Source organism: Hipposideros armiger, unplaced genomic scaffold (assembly GCF_001890085.2).
Source record: "Hipposideros armiger isolate ML-2016 unplaced genomic scaffold, ASM189008v1 scaffold_225, whole genome shotgun sequence".
Taxonomy (NCBI): domain Eukaryota; kingdom Metazoa; phylum Chordata; class Mammalia; order Chiroptera; family Hipposideridae; genus Hipposideros; species Hipposideros armiger.
Window position 1 is genome coordinate 1,952,654 of NW_017731575.1, and position 17,144 is coordinate 1,969,797.

At 41.0% G+C, this 17,144-nt stretch overlaps 1 protein-coding gene across 4 annotated transcripts in view; it reads left to right on the forward strand.

The window, feature by feature from the left end:
* CHST9 (carbohydrate sulfotransferase 9) overlaps nucleotides 1-17,144 on the forward strand; it is a 244,623-nt gene that overhangs the window by 150,140 nt on the left and 77,339 nt on the right. The window contains exon 1 of one of the 4 annotated variants that reach the window (XM_019654561.1): nucleotides 3,896-4,013. The exons of the other annotated variants lie outside the window; for them this stretch is intronic. The gene's annotated coding sequence lies outside the window, so the exon portion shown is untranslated. Of the gene's footprint in view, nucleotides 1-3,895; nucleotides 4,014-17,144 lie in introns of those variants that run through there. 4 annotated transcript variants of the gene reach the window in all.

Genomic DNA, 17,144 nt, shown 5'->3' on the forward strand with positions numbered 1-17,144 from the left:
AAGGAGCCAGACTGCAAGCTATTTGTCCCTCATGCCATCAGCACCAGCTCTAGACCTCAGTACAGAAGTCACTAGTTACAATAGGCCAGACCACACTTCCTCTCCCACATGTGGAAGTGGGTTTTCTCATTGGCCACTAGGATATTGTCCAGTCACCTCTTAAAATGCTTAGCAAGGCTTGAGGACCCCAGGCTAGAGCTGCCACGATCTGTCTTGATAGTTTCTAAACTTACCTCAGATGGAGATTCGACTAGAGCACAGCCTCAATTTGCCAAATGGCTGTAGTAAAGAGAATACAGACTATATCGCGCACATTATTGACTCCTATTTTAGTTGATGTAAGACACATTCCTCACTTGGGAGCATGCTTGATTCCTTCACTCAGTAATTATTCATTAAGGATGTACCAAATTCAAGGTGGTCGCTACTCTCCAAGATCTTTGAAGATAATGAAAGAAGCACGTTTCATGAATAATATTTGAAACATTAGGAAAACGCTGTCAACTTCAGAAAAAATTTTAGATTTATGTAAAAATATAACCGCAGAGACTCATTACGGGTTTGGGAACCCCAGAGCTTTCTTTTTTTTTTTTTTCTCCTTTCTCCTCAGGCTTAGCTCCCAAAGCCCACTCTTCTCTGAATATCAACAAGGATTACACAAAGTCCACCTTGTTTCCTGTATGTTCCTTTCAGTCAACTGTGGTGACTTGCGGAAATGTAGATTGTTCCAGAACATATAACACAACACACGGTCCTTCCCTATGTGGCAGGAGCCATGCTGAAGTGCACCCCAGCTCTGCCTTCCCCAGGGGTAGGAAGCACCACGTGATACTTCTCCTGCTTCTGTTTCAGACTGAGTATCCTCCCTCCCAGCCACAAATGCACATCAGCCCTTTCTAGAATGTGCTTGCGTCACCTCGTGCCATGCCAGGCCTGACCAGAGTGCCCTCTACAACTACCTTTTCCTTCCTACCTGGTTTGCACACAATCTTCATTCTAGATCTCCTAGAGGGAGCAACTCACCTCTCCTTAAAAACAAACACAGACACCTTCTATCCATTTCATTTCTTTTACCGTAACTACACCTTCCTTCTGTTTCCCCTTTTATCAGCATATCTCCCATTTCTGGGTTCTTTGTAATATAGTTTCCTCTTTATACCTCATCTCACCCTTGACCGAGCTCACAGATTTTAGTCACCCTTGGGAGACAGTCTCTTGGCTTATTTCCCGCTTAGGTGGAAGAACGCAAGACTCATGTTCATTCGGTGGCAAATTAAAAAATGAGGAGTATGTGTGCAGCAGCTTTTCATTTGCATATTTTTCTCATTGTTCTTTGAAAATCCTCTGTTCAATGTGAGACAATCCCATGAATCTTTGACAGTAAGAGTACAGTCCAGATTACAACATCACAGACTCGAGGATTTTGATAAAAGGTTCAAGACAGTGTCTAAAACTTGAGCCTTCTTACTCTGGTTCCTATACTTCCTTGAGCCTCCGTTTTTGAGACACCCCCCAAAATGCTTTCCTTCTATTTCATGGGTGGAAGTAATTCAAAATCATCTCTTCTGGTCATTGAACTGAAAATTGTTCCTTAGAATTTCATGAAGAAAATCTTGGGTGAGGTTTATGTCCCAGCAATGTGGAGGGTACCCCAATGTGGACAGTACACATATTCAAGGGTAATACTTTTTTATGTATTGATAGCATACTCTCTCCTGGAGTAGAGGGGCCACCTCTGCAGAAAAGCTGCAGCTGGTGTGTGATTTTAAGGGAAGAGTTGCTCCTGCACCACTTCAAGTGCCCACTTAGTCAGCCACACAACCTGTGCTCACACCTTAGAGCTTTGCGTGTTGTAGGTGTGTCCTCCTCAGCACGGCTCCTGGAAGAGACTGTTGTGTTAAGTGTACCCAGTGTCCTTGTGCTCATTTGGCTCCAAGAAAGGGATGCACAGTTTGTGTTTATGAGCGCTGCAGATGTCAGAGATGTGGCTTCTGTACAAGTGGGGATTCCAGCCCCACGCTGGGCAGGGCTCAGGGCATTTTCCAACTCTCACAATGCTGGTTCCTCTGCGCTCAGCTTCTCTGGGGAATGAGAATTGAGAAGGCCTTAATGGTGTTAGAATCAAGGTCAGGGTTATTATTAAGGTTAGAGTGCAAAGCAGGCAGTTATATTCTAAGTATGTCACTATAAGTGTCCCTCCTGGCAGTCCTGCCCTTGTGCATGCTTAGGGACATGCTTCCTATTGATAGCTAGAACACGCTTTTCTATAAATCCAGGATTATTGAAGCTTCTAGGAAGGGATAGTTAGAGACTTTCCTACAGCCATCCCGAGCTTATGTGAGAATTAAGCCTTACAAATCTTATAAGAATTGATGAACATAGTGATATAAAAATATGCAGCATAAACCTTCAGATTTGTGGCCTGACAATCTCAACTGAAAAGCCCTCATGCTGTAGGATTAAAACAAAAAGGTACTCTTTGCCAGCCTTATATACTCTCAGATGGATTTCAGTATCCAAATAGCTAACAAATTCTGCACAAACTGATGCTATTATTCCAACATCCATAAAAATAATTTGTGGAGTTGTTGGGATCTTTTCCTTTTGTGCAGGAAGGGGATGCACATTATTCTTGTGTGCAATAATTAACAAAGAAAAAGTGGCATCCTGCAGTTAATTTAATTTAGCTGTTCTTTTACATATTTTCCTGGTACCTGAATTACACGAATATATTATTTTAATAAGCTAATCTGCAAGTGTTTTTCCGCTTCTCATTGAGGTGCAGAGTAATCTAGAGGGTCAAGGTTTCCAATCTTTTTCTCTTGCATTAAAATGATCTGTCATTTCCATTGTGGCTACACCCAAAAGTCAATTTTTGGTCTTGTTAAAGTGCCCTATAGAATAATTCAGTGGTGATGGAGACGGAATTTTTCTCAAAGTGTAACTACGCCCCTTGCTGGTGTATTGTGGCAATGACATTCATCTTTGAAAACATCCTGGTTCACAGCAAGAGGTTTTTTTGTTTGGGATTTTTTTTTTCTTTTGGTAATTCTTTATGTTTTTGAGCTTCACAATAAATTGAGGCTTAATCTAATGAAACTGGATAAATTAACGTTGTCATCATACATTATAAACCAGGTATGTTAAATTCAATAGAACCAGAATTTTTTTTAGTGTTTCTCATGCCTAGAAAGCAGGGAAATATTCTGAATAATGTTTAGTGTTAATATTTTTTAAAAATATAATAGAATCTCTTAATTTTTAAAACTGAAGTGCAATTTATATACAATAAAATGCACTGATCTTAAGTGTTCAATCCAGTGAGTTTTGACAATTGTAAAAATGCTATATAATGGCCACTCAAAATAAGATATTGAATCTCATATCCTACATAGTTCCCTTATGGCCCTTTCCAGTCAATTCCAATCTACAAACCCACCACGTCCCTTCCAACCCTTCATCTCTTCCCTACTGCCCAGGCAACCACTTTCTTAATTCTATTCCATAGCTAACTTTGGTCTATTCTTGGGCTTCATCTAAACAGCATTATACTGCATAAACTTTCTAAATGTTCACTCACCATAATATTTTTGGTATTGTTGCATATGTCCATACTTCATTCCTTTTTTATTGTTCCATTGTTTAACTAAACTACATATTATTCATCCATTATCCTACTTTTGACATTTGCGTTGTTTCTAGTTTGGGATTATTGTGAATGAAACTGCTCTGACAATTCTTGAAAAAGTCTGTTTGTGAATATGTTTTCATTTCTGTTGGGTAAAGACCAAGGAGTTAGAATTGCTAGATCATAAGGTAAATGTTTAACTTTATAAGAAACTGCTCAACAGTTCACAAGTCTTACGCAAAGCCCAGCTGCTCCGTATCTTTAACAACAGTGGGTATGAAATGGCAGCTCCTGTGGCTTTACTTGGCATGTCTCTAATGGCTCTGATGATGTTGATCACCATTTGATGTGCTGTTGCCCCTTTGTGGATCTTCTTTGGTGAGATGTCAGTTTAAGTTTTTTCTCATTTTTATTGCATCACTTGTCTCTTGTTGATGGTAGGAGTTCTTCAGGTATTCTGCATTATAAGCCCTTTGTCAAATATATGCTTTGTAAATATTTTCCCAGTTTGTGGTTTGCCTATTAATTTTACTTAAAGTGCCTTTTGATGAGCAGAAATTTTTAATTTTGATAACAAACAATAAATTATTTTTCTTTTTTATGGCGAATGCTTATTAGGGTCCTAAGAAATCTTTGTTTACCCCGAGGTTGTGAAGCTATCCTATTACTCAAACAGTGGTGATCACAACATTTTTAATTGGGAATAATAATAAGGACAGTTTCCAAGCAGATAAAGGGGCATGTTTATAATGACGGCAACACAGAGCTGTGTCTGCACTTTTATAAGTTTGTGATTACTTATTAATTTTCAAGTGTCTCCTTGATTTATCCTCCTTTTTTTCTGAGAAATAGAAAATAAATTTAGATGTTTTGAGAATGGTACGGATTTAAGTGCTAGGAAAGCTCAATGCGAGGCTTGAATGTCCTGTGTATGATAATGATCTTTATAGTACAAGGGATTTTAGAGCACTAGTCACTGTCCTTGAGCAATGACTTCATTCCAGGGAGCCAAATCATGCGATTTCTATTTTTTTTCCTCATCTTTGCAGCAAGAGGATGACAGCAAATTATCAGACCTCCTTAATAATATCATGTGTTGCATATATTGACTTAAATATACAAAAAAATTAATCTTAAATATACATGCAGTCTCTGTGTGTGTATATATGTAATTTTCTCATCACCTTTACTAAGGTGATTCTTTAACATCACCTAGAGCTAAGGGAAGCTCTGATAATATTTATTCCTTTGATTAAATTTATTGATCCATCCTATGTGCTAAGCACTGGATATGCAGTGGTGAATAGGTACTGACCTCTAGAGGCTTACTATCTAAATGATGAGAGTTAGTCAAGTAACCAAAGTAGTGTTTCAGATTTTGTTAGAAGCTCTGCAGGGTATTAGAGGGTGCTGTGCCAAACAGTAACAGAGAAGACCTCTTCTAGGGAGGACTGCCTGAACAGGTGGTATCTAATCAGAGTCTTGGGTTGAGAGGGACCCAGCCACGTAGCAAGTGGGGGAAGAACACTCTGCACAGAAGGAGCAGCACAGGTGAAAGCCTTAGGCAGGTAAGAGCCGTGTGATCCAAGACAGGATGGTAGGATGCCGTGAGAAGAGGGGAGAGACGGGGTAGGATTGGGTTAGAGAGAAGTAGCGGCAAGATCATTGTAGGGCTTTATTGGTCATGGTCAAGAGTTAAATTGTTGAAGACTATCTTTTTTCAGGAGATTACAGTGAAGCCCACACTCTCACAAAATAAGCATTAGGTGTTTATAGCTAGAATAAAGGATGTTTATTAATGCGCATACTTCTGTTTTAGAATCCCTGAAGAGTAGATTATAAGTGCTGACTGATAGCCTACGATGACTAGGTCACTCACTAGTGTTCATTGAACAGAATTCTCAAGGTAAGAAGCCTGTAGAACTGCGAGGTAGACGGGGGACACTGACCAGGTGGCTTTGGATTTAGAACTCATCTAAGGGATACGAGGTGACTGTGCGTGGACATACTGCAAAAGTAGGGAGAAGGCCAGGAGTCCCGTGGTTAGGTTGAAACAAAGTCTTGAAATAATGTCCTGAATTTAGGATGAGACCACATAAGGGACAATAAATCTACTGTTCACTAAACAGGTCATTCTCAGGCAGGTAATGTGGACTGAACAGAGGAACTAGAAGCAAGTAATTCCAGTAAAGAGAGTTTAGTTCATGTAAATTGTGCAGAGTGGTAAAGGAAAGAAAGGTGTGAAACCATGAATTGTATGCAGAGACTTCAACCAGTTGGTCAGGTTTGCTGATGAATTTTCAACACCACCCTACTCTACTGGGGTATAGGAGCCCCTGCATGATTCTCTCTATGACTTAAAGTTATTGCCGGTAATTAGGTGTGGACAAAATATGTTAGCATGCATCCCTCCCTAGATAGTCTTCAAGAGAAGCAAACAAATGAGCTAGTACAGGATCAAAGTCAACAACCTCTCCCTGCCTCTGTGTCCCTACCACTGGCCAGGCAGCATTAGCTCTTCCTCCTCAGATAAACATTCTCCTCCCCCTCTCAGTGAAGCATGCACATCGCCTGGGTGGACATACACAGAACTCCTTTTCTAGTGCTCACTCAAACTTGGGAAAATAAAAAGTATGAAGAGGCTGGAACCCTTTAGAAAAGCAGATGTCAGGATGACTAAATATGAGGCATAAGATACCAGAACTGTGAGCTTGAAGAAGAGCTGTAATACAACAGTTACAAAAATGTCTTAGCAGAAAAGTCAACAAACTGTAATACCTCTTTTGTTTTTTAAGCTTTAAGGTCAAATTGGATATCTGCTGATGACAATAAATAAAACCTAGTTTGGGGGAGAAACTGAAATGGAAACAAATACTAATGAATAACTTTATAGAAGGGAGTCAAAAAACTAAATATAGAGATAAACAAGTAAGAGATAAAAAGGACAGAGCCCTTGGAGACATGCATAGTGGGGATTAATAAAGAAATAAATTTTAAAAATTGAAAAGAGAAACATACTAAAAAATGGTGACAACTAAAACAGCAAGAAAAAAAGAGTACACAAAATAAAGATCAAGAGAATGTCTAGAATGTGTTTTAATAGTATTTATTGCAATTGAGAAACCTAAGCTTTAAAACAGGAAATGTTTCCCCCTGGTCTTTATAATGTGTATGCAGCAAATATTTTTCAATCCATCACTGTTCAATTTAATTTTTTTTTCAGGAAATGGACTGTATTTCTTACATAAATCCTTTAGTTCTTGAGTCACTGCTTTTGAAATCCAGAAGTAAATCTACAGATAAACTTGGTTGTTTTATAATAGAGTAGTTTGAGGGACTCTTTTACTACACTAAATATATTTTTGTGGAGTTGGTTGCAAAAACATTAGTTTTAACAGATTTATTCTTTGAAAGATTTTCCATTTGTTGCATGAGATATTTTTTCATACCTCCTGAGGCTAACTTTGGCTAGTTGATATCACTGTAGGATTGGAATATAGAAACATAGAACTAATTTCCTTATTTGACTTTTAAATTAGTTTGTGTATGTGTGTGTTAACTAAAATCGAAACATTTTGATTTTTAATAATGCCAAGATGAACTGGTACACTCCATTGGCTTTAATGAAGTGCACGTGTTCTTGCAGGCTTGTGAATGGTGGCATGTAGCACAGCTCTTGAATCTTATTATTTAATATTTGCTGCACTCACATTTCATTTATGATACTAATTACCACAATCATAGCTTTTTAATTTTATGAACACAATTGAACTTCAAATTTTTATTTTACCAATTTATCAAAGGGACTGACATTACCAAGGGTGTGCCCAACCTATTTTTTTACATAAAAGCAAGAGTGGACAACCAATTCATTAAATTCAAATTAGCTAACATTTACTACATGACTATTATTTGAAAGACACTGTGCCAGGGAATTCATTTTCAAGGAATAAGCAAATCACCTAGGCAATTGAAACTTTAAGATGAAATTTTTAGTCTTCAGTGATCATAATAAAAGGTATATAAGTTAAATGCCAAAGAACATGTGCTGCTAACATATGCAAAAGAGAGGAACAACTAGGACAATTCTGAATAATGATATTAACGATGATATTAAAGAGCCTTGAGTAAGGCTCTTTGCTAATATTTTTAAACTAAGAAGTCCTTTTTTGAGTTAATATTTTAGTGGAGTTAGAAAGGTGAAATATGCTTAGATACTTACAGGTGTATTTAAAACTCATGTCATATATCCAGGGCTTCCAGCTCAAGCGATGCTTCTTGTTTGATTGTTTTTACAAATTATTTTCTTGCCAAACAAGTGATCAACTTATAAAAGTATATTTAAATTAACAACTAATGTACTAATGTGTGTTAAAGAGCTTTGAAATGACCAGTGGATTCAGCATGTGAAACATGCTCTGAAAATTAGCTATTGGACAGACTTGGCAAGTGTTATACACTGCACAAATTCATGGGGTGAGAAATTATGAACACCACTTTACTTGTTGCCATTGGATACCTTGCATGTGTCATGGAAGTTCTTACAAGCTGAATTATAAAGTCCTTTATTTCATAAATGACAGAGTTTAAATGGCCTATACCATGAATTTCTGTTGTACCATCCCCTGCCCTTCTCACATCAAATGCTTAATAACCACCTGCTTCTGGATTAATTGCTTGGCCATAGGCCAAGTACACATGGGTGAAAGACAGACAACATTGAAGTCTATTTCATTTTTTTTCCCACCATTAACCTTTTTCCTATTGCTTTGTGCTTGATCCTAACTCCCTCCCTTTCTCTTCCTTGGTCATTATAAACATTTGGACTCTGGAATATGAGAGAGCTAGGCTCAAGTCTTGGCCTATTGTAGGACCTTGGCAAGTTGTTTAACCTCTCCAAGTCCCAGTTTCCCTATAACATGATGATGTATTAAGAATCACAGGGTTTGGTTTGGTTTTGCTTTGCTTGTTTTATGAATGTGTTGACCATTCTATAATGCATATAGAGAGGTGTTTAAAGATACATGTAGAAAAATGTTTCTAAAAGTGCTACTTGCATGCCACATTGAGAACAGTGTTATTTCAGTGAATGAATGTTGTAGATGAGAAACCCAAGCTTCAAAGGAATTACATTTCAGCCCCACAGGTAGTAGGTGTGGAGTTGACATACACACCTGATGCTGTGGGACTGGAAAACCTCACACTCCTATCATTCCATATGACCTGTCTCTGTGCTGGTGGAACATAGCATCACTCCAGGTGATTATAAGAGAACATCTGTCTTAAATGACCCTTACAATTACTTCAAGTCATGAAACATTCATACTTGGTCAAGATCTTATTTTAATCAAGTGCACAAGGAGAGAGGGACATATTTCTCCTTATGTCACTAAAATAATAATAGTCAGGAAGAGGATAGTTAAACTGAGAAAAACATTATAGACTGTGAAAGGTGACATCACTTAATCCCAGAGCTAAAAGCCAAGGATACTAGGTCCTGCTTTCAGCTGTCAAGTATAATTTTGTGATCATAAATAAATTTATTTCATATGAAAATAAAAAATATGTATCTCCAGATGTTATAAATGAAATTGATTATGATATAGTTATATTTAAGTAAAGAACCTAGCAGCCATAGAAATATCTGCAACAGCTAAGATATTCAAGCCTGCCCAGAAACTTGAAGTTAAGTGGTGATATAAATAAAAACAATAGAAGTATTACCTTGTTACTTTCACTAGTTTAATTTAAAATCTATGCTTTCAGGTTTCACCTTCAAGACTTATGGTACTAAGTGTGTATTTCTGATGCAACCCAAAATAAGTTACTATGGATTTGATTCTACCCAAAGCACAAAGAAAGGAAAAAGAAAACATAAAGGAGATAAAAGAATGCCTTTTCACAATTCAATAATGTGAAAGAGCTTCAGAGGTTGTATTTCAGAAGATATATTTTTTAAAGTATTTAATGGTACCCTTTTCAAGAAAACCACCAAATAATGAAAGCTTGTTTAATTTAATTTTCTACTTCATTAGTCCCCAAAGTAAAGACCAAATGAATGAATGCCCTCATACATTACATGCCACATGTCAGAAATGTATTACCATACTCATTGGCATTAGTTTACCCATTTTTTTCTGTAATATTTTAATCCTAAACTGAAGGAAGGGAAATTATACTAAAACCTAGATCTTAGTTTGATAGTGACTTGTAATTAATCCCAAGATTTGTTGTTATCAAAGGACCCTGAACAACCAATTCAACTTACCCAGAATTCTATAAACAATAATGCCTGCAGAATGCCATGTTAGAGTCTGTGAGCCAACAAAAAGATAAATATGTGGATTTCTGGTCAAGATGATGGCATAGGTAAACACGGTGCTTACCTTCTCTCACAACCACATCAAAATTACAACTATACTACAGGACAACTATCATTGAGAATCACCTGGCTTCTAGGTGATTCTACAACTGAGGACATACAGAAGAAGCCACCTGGAGACTGGTAGGAAGGGCAGAGATGTGGAACTGGCTTGTCCCACACCCATGTGTTACTATTAAAAATCAGGAGGGATATCTCGGCTGCAGAGGTCCTCCCCAGAGGAGTAAGGGGTCCCAGTGCAATACCAGGCTCCCCAGCCCAGGGTTCCAGTGCCACGGAGAGAAGTCCCCATAACTTCTGATTGTGAAAACAAGTGGAGATGTGGATGAGTGAGAGGAAGGACTGCTGGAGTCCCAGGTGATCCCTTTAAAGGGCCCATGCAGAGTTACTCTCTGATGGACTAGCTTGCTCTGAGCTCTAGTGCTGGGGGAAGCAGCTCAAAAGCACCAGAGACATATGTAGAAGAGCTGTGTTGTCTGGCTTCAGGATGAGGGATGGAGAGGCAGCTTTCTCCCAGGTGGAGGAGCTTGCAGAAGCCACTATTTCTTTGATGAGCCCTTCCACTCCCAGCATGTGGATACTGCCATATATAACTCTCCAGCAACCTGGCTAACATGGTTTATTCACCTTATCCTGGTGATTCTGAGACCCCACCTCACCCAATTTGGGGGCACACCCAAGCTGCTTCTAGTGGCTTTTCCTTACAAATGGCCTTCCTTGGCTCATCCTAAAATCTCTCAAAGGTTCACAAAACCCAAACAAGCAGCATCTAGCTTTAACATTTCCCATACATATGGCTGAGCAGCCCTAAGCCCCACACTAGCAGCAGCCACCATCAGTTTGTGACTTGGCCTTTCAAGGCACCCCCAAGCACAGCATGGGTGGCAGCTATCTGTGGATTGGTTTGTGCCAGGTAGCCCTGGGCAAGGCACAAGCTGAGGCTAAATTTGGCCTGCAGCAGGTCCCATCCTAGGAGGCCTACACCCAGTACACCCAGTGGCCAGCTTCGGACAGAGCCAGAGCATCACCTGGCTGCCTCCCAGGACGACACACCCAAAGAGCAGACTGGGTGGGGCCCAGAGCTCTACTAAAGTGAATCCTGCTCCATAGGGCCAGCCCCTGCACCACAGCTCCTCCACTGTAGTGATTGACAGTCCTCACAGCGAATCAGCCTGAGGGTCCATCCTTCCCACTGACATGCAAACAGCAATCAAGGCTCAACTACAACAGAAGGGCACCACAGTCCACACAAGGGACACAACTGGCACACTCAGCTCTTGTGACCAGGAAGAATGCGCCACTGAGCCCCACAACACACCTACTACTAAGACCAGGAGACATAGCAGCCCTATCTAATACATAGAAAGAAACACAGGGAGGCAGCCAAAACAAGGAGACAGAGAAACATGTTCCAAATAAAAGACCAGAACAAAGCTCCAAAAAAAGAACTAAACAAACTGGATTCAAGCAACCTACCAGACATAGAATTCAAAACACTGGTTATAAGGATGCTCAGTGATCGCAGAGAGAACTTCAACAAAGAGATAGGAAACATAAAAATGGAGATAGAAAACAGGAAAGAACCAGTCAGACATAAAAAATACAGTTACTGAAATGAAGAATACATTAGAGTGAATCAACAGTAGATTAGATGAAGCAGAGAATCAAATCAGTGATTTAGAAGCTAAGGAAACAGAAAACACCCAATCAGAACAGCAAAAACAAAAAGGAATAAAAAAACTGAGGATAGTTTAAGGGACCTCTGGGACAAAATCAAGCACACTGACATTCGCATCATAGGGGAACAAGAAGTAGGAGAGAGAACGCAAGAAATTGAAAACTAGTTGAAGAAATAATGATGGAAAACTTCCCTAAGCTGGCAAAGGAAATGGATATTCAAGCCCAGGACGTACAGAGGGTCCCAAACAAGATGAACCCAAACAGGTCCACACCAAGACACATCAAAATTAAAATGTCAAAGGTTAAGGACAAAGAAACAGTCTTAAAAGCATCAAGAGAAAAGCAGCTAGTTACCTACAAGGGAGCTCCCATAAGACTGTCAGCTGATTTCTCAAGAGAAACTTTGTAGGCCAGAAGAGATTGGCAGGAAATATTAAAAGTGATGAAAAGCAAGGACCTACAACCAAGATTACTTTACCCAGCAAGACTATCATTTAGAATTGAAGGACAGATAAAGAGCTTCCCAGACAAGAAAAAGCTAAAGGAGTTTATCACCATCTAGCCATGATTACAAGGAATCTTAGAGGGACTTCTTTAAGACAAGAAAGAAAAAAAGAAAAAAAAAAGATAAAAAATATGAATAGTAAAATGGCAATAACTACATACCTATCAACAATTACTTTATCTTTTTTTTTTTAATTGGGGAGTTGGGGGAGGGGAACAGCACTGGGGAATCAGGGGAAGGGGAACAGACAAGTTGCTATCGTTTCGTTCTTCAGTCTAGTTGTGGAAGATATTACTTCACTGGCCCAAGCTGGCACCATCATTGCGCTCTTCCTGGGTGAGGCAGATCAGTTGTGGGTCTCTGGATGGCCACTCACAGCAGCTGCTGGCCGCTCACGCTGGCTGCTGGCTACACACGGTAGCTTATGGCAACCCACCGCAGCAGGGGCTGCAGCCTACGCCATCGCCAGCGACCCACAGCAGCCCAGCTCCAGGTTGAGCTGTTGTTCAGCATCTTAGCTGTAGAGGGCAGTGTCACTGGCCCTCATACGTGGGATCCAAACCGGGGCCCTCTGGCATCCCAAGCCAGTTCTTAACCAACGCGCCACTCAGCCGGCCCATATCAACAATTACTTTAAATGTAAATAGATTAAATGCTCCAATCAAACGATATAGGGTGATGGAATGGATAAGAAAACAAGATCGGGCCTTTTTTGAGCATTTTGAGCCTTGCCTCTGCTCGGGACCCACTCCAAACTCTTTTGAGTGTACTTTCTTTTCTAATAATGGCCCTTGAGCCATTCTCTCCTTCTCTTCGGGCCTGCTTCTGTTTCTTTGAAATGTATTTTTTTCTTCTAATAAACTCCTTTTCTGCAACTTTACCTCTCTGGTCTGTGTCTCCATTCTTTGGCTACATGAGACCTCGATCCTGGTACACACAAAATCACACATCTAAAAATCCTGTTTCTTTATTGGGGGCTCGTCCAGGATCAAAAAGAGAGATAAATATGATCTATGCTTTTCTGTCTGCCTTGCCCACTCACGGGCCTTCATCAATATTTTTTTGTTCCTTTTTCCTATCACACAAACAATGGGCCTTTGTCAGCCAGTTAAAAGCGACAAGTACAGCCGTCATTCTTCAAGACTCAAAGGACAGGCTTAACAGAAGGGCTCAGGTTAATCCCCTCCGACACCGATCGGAGGAATGTTGGCCTTAGCCCGACTGCCTTCTCTCTTGGGGGAAAAGAAGGGATGGTGCGAGGTTGGGGTGAACAACTCTTGGATGCATCTGAGGAGCTCTGGTCACAGCAACTCTGTGACATGTTCCAAAGGCTCCCTGGGTCTTCCTCTGACCCCACTGCACAGTAGGGTGCTGGCTGATGGCTCTCTCTCTCTCCTCTCCCCGCTCTGTTACTCCTCTGCCTTTGCCTTTCCACAAGGAGGCTGGACACTGGTGCGTGGCTAAGTTGCGGGCCTTTGCAGGCAACTGAGGGACCCTCAGCTGCGGCCACTCTGCAGTTGAGTCCCAAAGGCCACACTGGTTCCTTCTCAGCCTGACAGCCCATCAAGGTGCCAGTGGAACATCTCCTCCATTCTAACTGCTTTTTTCATCCTGACACTATCTCTCCTCAACTTTTGAGACACTGGTCCAGGGCCCCTTCCCTGTGAGACCTCTTCAACACTCGACGCCAGCCTCAAGACATCTTAAGGTAAAAACATGGAACTTAATTTTTACATCTCTGCTGTTTTTGTGCCCTCTCCACTCGTTATCCACTTTCCAGCAATTGCTCAATGACCCACGTCTGCGAGGGGCTCCACCCTTATGGTCTCGAATATCTAGCTGCTTTCCTTTTACACCTGTGCTATTGCAGACCATCAGGCAAGATCCTGAGGGAGAGACATTTTCCAGACTCGTTTTACCTTAAGGAGGAAACTTGATCCAAAGCTTTTGAAGGCTTCCAAAAGCTCTATCTACTCCCCCTAACCTAACATGTTGGGCATCATGGCCTCCCTCCACACCCTTTTGCCTATGCCGTGTGCCTTCCTTACAGACCTTAAACATATGCTCCCTCCTTAATCATCTTTATACAGAGTGCCACCATTACATTGACCTTGCCACCAATTTCAAAACTGCTGAGAGTCGGGTCATACACCCCTCTACTTTAAAATGCACCATGATTGGCCACAGCCTTTACAGGCCCACAGGCCGCTGTCAGAAGTCCAGGAGGGGAAACACACAGAGTTAGGTAGGTGCCCACCCGGGACATGGGCCGGCTGCCCAAGTAAGGCATGACTACATCCTGGCATGCCATGTCCCCCCACCCGCCATGGAACTGGGTCGTGCGGTCTCCCTGGCCCACTCAGGGTCTGTAGGACACTCCAGATAGGTTATTGGGAGGTGAATTGCAAAGGGACGCCTTTCTTTTCTTCCTCCCCCACAGATGGGCACTTTCTACCTCCCCCACACATGGGCAATACAAGTGCCCACTCGGGAGCATGGGCCAGCTGCCCAGGTAAGGCATGACTACATCCTGGCACGCCACGTCCCTCCGCCCTGCCATGGAGCCGAGTCATGCGGTCCCCCTGGCCCACTCAAGGTCTGGAGGATGCCCCACATCAGTTATTGGGAGGCCAGTTATCAGCCCTCACAATCCTACACGCCCCTGAATTACATCCTAAAAGATTTAATCCCCAGACTCTGGAAAAAAAAAAGAAGAAGAAAACAAGACCCTTACAGATGCTTCCTATAAGAGACTAACATCAGCTTGAAAGACACAGACTGAAAGTAAAGTTATGGAAGTGATATTTCATGAAAATGGAAACAAGCAAAAAGCTCGAGTAGCAATACTTATACCAGACAAATAGACTTTAAAACAAAGCCTATAAAAAAGGGCAAAGAAGGACCTAGTAATCCCACTCTGAGTATTTATCTGAAGAAACCCAAAACACTACTTCGAGGGGACATGAGCATCCACATATTCATTGCAGCATTATTTACAATAACCAAGATATGAAGGCAACCTGGGTGCCCCTGAATGGATGAATGAATAAAAAGGAGGTGGTGCATATATACAATGGAATATTGCTTGGCCATGGAAGGGAATGGGTTCTTGCCATCTGCAGTGGCATGGATGGACCAGGAGGATATTGTGCTGAGTGGAGATGTCAGACAGAGAAAGACAGCTGCAGTGTGATTCTGCTTATATGTGGAATCTAAAAGAACAAAATAAACAAACAAAACAGAAACAAACTCATAGATACAGAGAACATTTTGATGGTTGCCAGACAGGAGGGGCAATTGGGAGTGGTTGAAAAAGGGGAAGTAGAAATTTGTTGTTACACAGTAGTCATGGGAACGTAAGGTATAGAATAAGGAATATAGCTGATAATATTGTAATAACTATGTATGGTATCAGATGGGTGCTAAATTTATTGGGGTGATAGATGAAAGGAGGGTTGGGGGCAGGGTGAGAAAGGTAAAGGGATTAAGGACAAATTGGTAGTTATGAAATAGTCATGGGGATTTAAATTAAAGCATAGGGAATATCATCAATAATATGGTAATCTCTATGTATAGTGTCAGGTGGGTACTAGATGAGTCAGGGGAATCACTTCTTAAATTATATAAATGTCTAATCACTCTGCTATACACCTGAAATTAATGTACAATAACACTGAATGTCAACTGTAATTTAAAAAATTTAAAAGGTTGGAAAAAGGTGAAGTTGAATAAGAGTTTCAAATTTTCAGATATAAAACAAGCAAGTCATGGGGATGTAACGCACAGCATAGGGAATATAGTCAATTATATTGTGATAATGTGGTACAGTGTCAGATGGTTGCTGGGTGTATCATGAGGATCACTTCTTTAGGTATATAAATGTTGAATAACTATGATGTACCCCTGAAACTAATATAACATTGCATGTTAGCTATATTTTAATAAAAACCTTTAAAAAAATAAAAATGGAAAAAAAAATGAATGTGCAAACTCCTTCCCCACTCCCAGGAGTAAGTTCTATACCCTATTCACAGACAAACAAGGCCACTAATTTACAGAATAGGCTTCTCGGGCCACATGAACAACCACTGTAAATTTCTCGTCCATAAAATGTAGTGCAGTCCAGGCTGGAGGGGAGATTAAATGATCTCCAAGATCCTTTTCAACATTAAAGTCTTGAGATTCTATGAGTGAACCAAGTTACACTATATGCACAAATTGCAGCAAAGTGTTAAGTAGAACCCAACAGGGCCTCCTTTCTCTCTTGATGTTTAAAGAAAAAACCTACCTAAAATATGCAAGTACGTTTTTTTACGTGCGAGAGAGAGGAGCAAGGGAAGAGAGGGCAAGAGCATTTGCAGGTGATAGCCTTGGTTTCCAATTGGGAGTTTTAATATTTTTGACAATGGAAAGGAACAAGCAAAACAAAACAACAACAAAGCCAAGAATCTGCCGCTACCCTGTATCTGAAAATTGAAGGGCCATTGAAGATCAACACTCTTCCTGTTGGCACAAAAGATACAATTAGAAATAACGATATTGTGGACCAGCCGAGTGACTCACTTGGTTAAGAGCTCCCTCAAGAATGCGAGCGCTGGGCCAGCTGAGTGGCACGTTGGTTAAGAGCTGGCTTGGGACGCCAGCTCTGAGCAGCAGGGCCCCGGTTCGGATCTCTCATGGGGCCAGTGACACTGCCCTCTACAGCTAAGATGTTGAACAACAACTCAACATGGAGCTGGGCTGCCGTGAGTCGCCGGTGGTGGTAGGCTGCAGCCCCTGTTGCAGTGGGCTGCCATAAGCTACCGTGTGTGGTCGGCAGCCAGCGTGAGCAACTGGCAGCCGGTGTGAGCTGCAAAAAGCCGTTGTGAGCGGCTGCCCAGAGGCCGGCGACCGATCTGCCTCACACAGGAATAGCGCAATGATAATACCAACATGGGCCAGTGAAGCAA